General features: G+C 46.2%; 1 protein-coding gene across 6 annotated transcripts in view; it reads left to right on the top strand.

The window, feature by feature from the left end:
• Positions 616–6,000, top strand: part of FAM168B (family with sequence similarity 168 member B) — a 44,094-nt gene continuing 38,709 nt past the window's right edge. The window contains exon 1 of one of the 6 annotated variants that reach the window (XM_021075749.1): positions 616–891. The gene's annotated coding sequence lies outside the window, so the exon portion shown is untranslated. Of the gene's footprint in view, positions 892–974; positions 1,083–6,000 lie in introns of those variants that run through there. The other 5 variants (XR_002339317.1, XM_021075751.1, XM_021075750.1 and 2 more) reach the window with 5 other exon arrangements.

Below are 6,000 nucleotides of genomic sequence, written 5' to 3'. Positions count from 1 at the left end.
AAGCTAAAGGTTGGGGTTTCAATCCTGGGTCGGCAAAATGATTTATCATGAGTATTAAGTGACTTAATGAATGCAGAGCGTGAGGCGATCGCACTGAGTGCCCATGCGTGCGGGCTGACAGCGTGGCGGCTCCACAATCCCGGCGGTCCCAGCTCGCCGAGCCCCAGGCCGCCCACCCGCGATCAAGGCTTCTGCTCACCCCCAGCCAGGGCTGCTGAGCCTGGCAGCCGGGAGGCGCGCTCCCTCCACCGCCGACCCTGCATTTACACAAGGGTTCTCGCAGAGTGTGGCTGTTTTTAAATACAAAATTATTACATTTTTTTATAAGTTACTAAAATGCTGTAATTATTTTCTTTCCGCACTGCACGAATAGGAGCGCAAATAGCGTAACAGAAAACATTTCACATGAGCGTGTATTGGAAGAGGTCAACAGAAACAGTCCCCAGGCGCGATGACCTCTCAAGCCCTGGGCCCTGCACAAGCCAGACGCCTGGAACCCGCAGCTCCCCACTGACTCCGCATCCGGGGGCCTTTCGGCTGCCGGCGGGAGCGCGCACGCCGCCCCGAGTCCGGAAGGCGCCGTCGGGTCACGTGCCGGCGCGCCCCCGGCACGGCGCGCTCCAGGCGGAAGTGAGGTCGGAGTTCGGCGGCTGCGCACGGTTGGCGGGGAGCGCGGGCTGCGGAGAGGCGGGCCGGGCCGAGCCGGGCAATCGGGAGCGCGGGCCGGTGAGCCGGCGGCGGCGGCGGCGGCGACGGCTACCGGGGCTTCGCGGCTCAGCCCCGCATCGGAATAGGCTTCCGCGGAGCGCGCCCGTCGTCGAGCCACACCGCGGAGCCCGCTCCGGGTGGGCGAGCGCTGGTCACCGAGGCCCAGGCCGCTGTCGCGGTGCGGTGAGTGCGGGCGGGGCGGGCGGGGCGGGCGGGGGGCTCCGCGGCGGCGTGCGCGGCCGGAAGTGCGGTGCTTTGTGCTGCCGACCTGGGCGGTGCCAAGGTCGGGCCCGCGGCTGTGCTTTGTCCCGCGGGGCTCGGCGGGCCGGCGGGGCCCGAGGGAGGCGGAGCTGGGCGGCCTGGCGCGCGGGCAGGTGCGGCAGGGGCGGCGGGGACGCTGCGCGGGGGCCGGTGAGAGGGGCCCTCGTTGCAGGAGAATGTTGTCTGGGCCCTTTTAAGGTTTGGGTGATGAGATCAGAAAAACGTGCGAAAAAATGGGGAAGCAGTGGAGTGGTGTTTCTGTAACTTAGGGTTTAGGGTTCTTATGATTTTAATCGTTTCCAGTGTGTAAACTCTTCACTCTGTTTACCCACAAAGTAAATATTATTCCGATGCCTGGCAAAACCTTAACTTGAAAGACTTTCAATGTTTTCGTCAGAAAGGACGAATCGTGGCCCAGTCTGGGTTAACTTTGGGCGAGAGGTGCGCCTTTACAAAGTGTCCGCAGGGTTTTTCTCTTTTACAGTATATGTAAGAATGCATCTAATGGGTTGTATGAGTTAATGTTTCATTGAAGTCATACATAAAGGTATTTGGAGTGTTTTACCGTGCAAGACAACTTTTTTTTGAAATGATAAGATTTGTCTAGTTTCCACTCCAATTCTCAAGTCGTCCTTGTGTAATTTTAGATTATTTTCTCAAAACATTATATGGAAAAACTTGCCAACTCTAGTAAGGACGCGTTTTTCCCCTTCGGTGAGTAAAGATACTTATTTTTGCTTTGCCAGCGAACAGTTGAACAATTAAAGGTTAATTTTCTAACGTTGAAGGTCTTGTGCACACGGTGAAGATTTTTCTTTTTTTTTTTTTAAGCTCTGTGAAGCGGGCTTGCTCTAGTACGAGTGTTTGCAGAATTACTTTGGTTTAGTCGTGTTTGTGACCAAAATGGAAGAGAAGGTCTGGTGGATGTCCCCGCAGACTTGAAGGGTTGGAGACAGCAGGCTTCCTCTAAGCTCTTATGGCTGTTGTTTGTGAAGCAGTCACTAGAAATGCCGAGCAGGTAGCATCCCCTTTTCCTGCCTCCTGCCCTTTGGATAGTGGAAGGATTGGGCCCTGTGTGTCGAAGGCAGCCTGCATCCCAGTAGGAGGAGGAGGAAGCGCCGTCTGCATCTGCTGCTGTTGTTGTCTCTGCCTTCTTATCAGGCCCTGACATATTTGTTAGGATTTTTAGTTAGTATTCTGCTCTACAGCTGCCATTCAACTCACTTCTCTTGTAAGGTTATACAGAACTGTAATGTCAAAATTATTTTAATTTTCAAACAGCGGGGAAACAAGTAGAGCAATGCCACAGAGGTAGAGGACTGACTTTTTAAAAAAACTTAAGTGCATTTAAAGAGTGCTATTTTAGCTTTTTATTTGTTTTGTAGTTTAAAGGGAAATTTTTTTTCCAAACTTGTCTTAGGTGAGCAACTTCTTTTCCTGGATCAGTTGAGCAGTGTTAAAAGAGTATACTGGTGTAATAGAGTTACGGTTACTTTTCTTGTTTGTGTTCTTCCTAATGTCTATATCTTTGAAGTCTTTCCAGTTCTGTGCAGAATTACATGAATTTCTCCCAATATATTGCAGACCTTGAGGGGGGGAACTGAGAATTTTTGTTTTTATGTTTTGTCTGGGCTTGTGGCATACTAAAGTTCTCCGGGCAGGAGATTGAACCCATGCCACTGCAGTGACAACACAGGATCCTTAACACTCTGAGCCACTGAGGAACTCCAATTATATACTTTCTTATTTACTTATTTATTTATGGCTGCCCCTCAGCAGATGGAGTTCCTGGGCCAGGGATCAGATCCGAGTTGAAGTTGCCACCTAATCTGCAACTGTGGCAATGCCAGATCCTTAATCCACTGTGTCAGGCCAGGCAGGGATTGAACCTGTGTTCCAGGGCTCCCAAGACTCTGCAACCATTTCGCCACAGCAGGAGCTCCATGTGTACTCTTCCTGGTGTTATCAGATGTTACTGAGAATTTCCTGTGTTGATTATGCTAAAGAGAATTTATCTTGTACATTGCTGTCTCAGAGAGAGAGTTTAAGCCCCTTGACATATGTTTTGTTGATACGAAATATTAACATACACGGCCTTTAAAATTTTGGGATTACAGGTTTTTGAGGGAACCTTGTTTAGGTCAGTGTATATTTTTAGTCTTAAATATACTTTCTGATTATTATTGAATTGTCAAATTGAGAAATTTTTGCTGTCATGTTTTTTTAAAGGTAAATCTGGGATTTATTTATTTTGCTGCAAGTCTTAGACCACCCATAGGAATTCTGACATTTGAGTCATTACAAATGAGAAACTTAAAAAAAAAAAAGTAATGGCCTCTGGATCTAGCCTTGGAATTGGGATCCTTGGCCTACACCATATCAGACTGGGAAATTGGTGGTTTCTGAATGGCTAGTGGCACTAGAATTCGAGGCAGAGAGATGGTGGGTTTTTTTCCTTATTTAAAAAGTGTAAGGTGGAGTTCCCGTTGTGGCTCAGTGGTTAACAAATCCACCTAGGAACCATGAGGTTTTGAGTTCGATCCCTGGCCTTGCTCAGTGGGTTAAGGACTGGCATTGTTGTGAGCTGTGGTGTAGGTCGAAGATTCGGATCAGATCCCGAGTTGCTGTGGCTGTGGCATAGGCCAGCAGCTACAGCTCCAGTTCGACCCCTAGCCTGGGAACCTCCGTATGCCTCAGGTGCGGCCCTAAAAAAAAAGATACCCCCCCCAAAAAAAAGTGTAAGATACAAAATATAGAGCCATATACTCAACTTCCTAATTCCTTTTGTAAAAATACTTTGAATTACAAACCTATGTCATTTTTATCCTTAAATAGTCTATTTTTTTGTTTTTGTTTTTGTTTTTGCTTGTGGCATGGAGTTCCCAGGCCAGGGATTGAACCCTTGCCACAGCAGCAACCCTCACCACTGCAGTGACAGTGCCAGGTCCTTACCCTGCTGTGCCACAGGGAAATCCTACCCTTACATAGTTTAAAACAGTACTTCTAAAAATCGATGCATCTTTATATAACCAAAATGGTGTTATCATACATAACAGTATTAACAGTTTAATGCCATTTGATACCTAGCATGTATTCATTTGTAACCCCAAATCCTTAAAATACCTTTTTATAGTTTTTCCATCTAAATCAGGATCCAAATAAAAGCTTACTATGGCCTTCATATCTAAATCTCTCTTAGTCTAGAACTGTCCTTCTCTGTACTCTCCACCTTTTTACAGACCATCGACTTATCCCTTGTCCTCTAGAACACCCCTCCTTTTGGGTTTGCCTGGTTGCTTCATGGTATTCAGCATATTCCTCCAACTCCTGCCTTTTCCTGTAACCCAGGAGTTAGATGCATAGGCTCTGTTGGACTCAGAGTTTAGTGTTTTGGTAGCAGGACACCTCAGATGATGTAGAGGAATTCCATCATATGAGGATGCACATAGTAAGTGGTATGGTTGAGTGGTCGGTGGGTTCAGCTTTCATATCCTCTAATCAATAAATAGATGCGTTTTGAATTATATTCTAAATAAATGTCTCAACTACACATTTATTGCTATGAAGAGTCCTGCATTTTTTTATTAGACAGTTGTTCTCTTTTTTAGTCTTTTTTTTTTTTTTTTTTTTTTTTTTTTGCTTTTTTGCTTTTTAGGGCCCTACCTGTGGCATATGGAAGTTCCCAGGCTAGGGGTCAAATAGGAGCTATAGCTGCCAGCCTACACCACAGCCACAGGAAAGCCCGCATCTGCAACCTAAATTGTAGCTCATTGCAGTGCCAGATCCTTAACCCACTGAGTGAGGACAGGGATTGAACCCACATCCTCATGGATACTAGTTGGGTTAGTTACCTCTGAGTCACAGTGAGGATCTCCCTTACTTATGTCTTTTGTCTTATAGGCCTGCATTGTCCAGTACTATAGCCATCACCTCCATGTGGCTGTTCAATTAAAGTTAAATTAAAATGCAGTTCTTTGGTCGTAGCCATATTTCAAATGTTCAGTGGCACTGTATGGGGACAGAGCAGACATACATTTCCATTTTCACAGGAAGTTCTATGGACAGCACTAGAAAAGATTGTATACTCAGAACAAGGAATGTGACTTGCTTTTTTACTCTACAGCTTTTGCACAGTGCTTTACTTATCTTGAATTTAATTAAGAAAATGAAGTTAGGAGTTCCCGTTGAGGCGCAGTGGTTGACGAATCTGACTAGGAACCATGAGGTTGCGGGTTCGGTCCCTGCCCTTGCTCAGTGGGTTAACGATCTGGCGTTGCCGTGAGCTGTGGTGTAGGTTGCAGACGCGGCTCGGATCCCGCGTTGCTGTGGCTCTGGCGTAGGCTGGTGGCTACAGCTCCGATTGGACCCCTAGCCTGGGAACCTCCATATGCCACGGGAGCGGCCCAAGAAATAGCAACAACAACAACAAAAAGACAAATAGCAAAAAAAGACAAAAAAAAAAAAGACAAAAAAAAAAAAAAGAAAATGAAGTTAGATCTTGGCACAGAATAGAGAAATAGAGTTTTGGGAGGTATTCACTTCTCTAGAGATGATAGTCAAACCAGAGAATTAGATGAAATATGTGAAGACCTCCACAATCCTAATGTTGTAAATCCTCCCAGAATGGCTTAATGGTCAGAGTAATAGGAATTGCCAGTTCCTAACTTGTTTATTTTATTTTTTAATGACCAAACCCAAGGCGTATGGAAGATCCCAGGCCAGGGATAAATCCAAGCTGCAGCTGCGACCCACTGTGGCACGCCAGAGATTGAACCCACACCTCCACAGTGACTCAGACTGTTGCAGTCAAGATTCTTAACGTATTGTACCATGGCAGGAACTTCCAACTATTTATTCTTAAACTGTGGTGTAAAATACACAGTCAGTTCTCTTGTCTTCTTTAAATGCCTTCCTATCCGTGTTTCTTTCTAGACTGTTCTGTAGATCTCCATTGTCCATTGTCACTCTAGCTATGTGTGACTATTTAAATTTATTATTATTATTATTATTTTTGTCTTTTCTGGGTCCCAC

This window comes from Sus scrofa, chromosome 15, assembly GCF_000003025.6.
Source record: "Sus scrofa isolate TJ Tabasco breed Duroc chromosome 15, Sscrofa11.1, whole genome shotgun sequence".
NCBI classification, from domain to species: Eukaryota; Metazoa; Chordata; class Mammalia; order Artiodactyla; family Suidae; genus Sus; species Sus scrofa.
Note: the sequence above shows the minus strand (reverse complement) of the source record. Positions and strands in the feature narration are given on the sequence as shown.